Raw genomic sequence first — 275 nt, 5'->3', positions numbered from 1 at the left:
GGATGTTCTCAAAGGGTGGGGGGAGGGTCTTTTTATTTGATGAGGATAAGGGACGGGAAGGGAGGAGTCCTTATTTTGTTTTGGTTTGTTTTGGGTACGTCAGGACCTAGTCTCCAAGGCACCAGGTTTCAGGTGCTGAACTCTTCTTCCTTTTCAGAGTGTGGCAGGTGGACTGAGGGAGGAAGGGAAGGATGAGATGGAACACGCTCCTTGTGAGAAGCAGCATTTGCTGAAAGTCCATCTGAGGAGTTGTTAAAATACATATATATAAAAAT

Source organism: Cariama cristata, unplaced genomic scaffold (genome assembly GCF_000690535.1).
Source record: "Cariama cristata isolate BGI_N322 unplaced genomic scaffold, ASM69053v1 scaffold3945, whole genome shotgun sequence".
Lineage (NCBI taxonomy): Eukaryota > Metazoa > Chordata > Aves > Cariamiformes > Cariamidae > Cariama > Cariama cristata.
The sequence above is the reverse complement of the archived record's forward strand: the minus strand, read 5'-3'. Positions refer to the sequence as shown.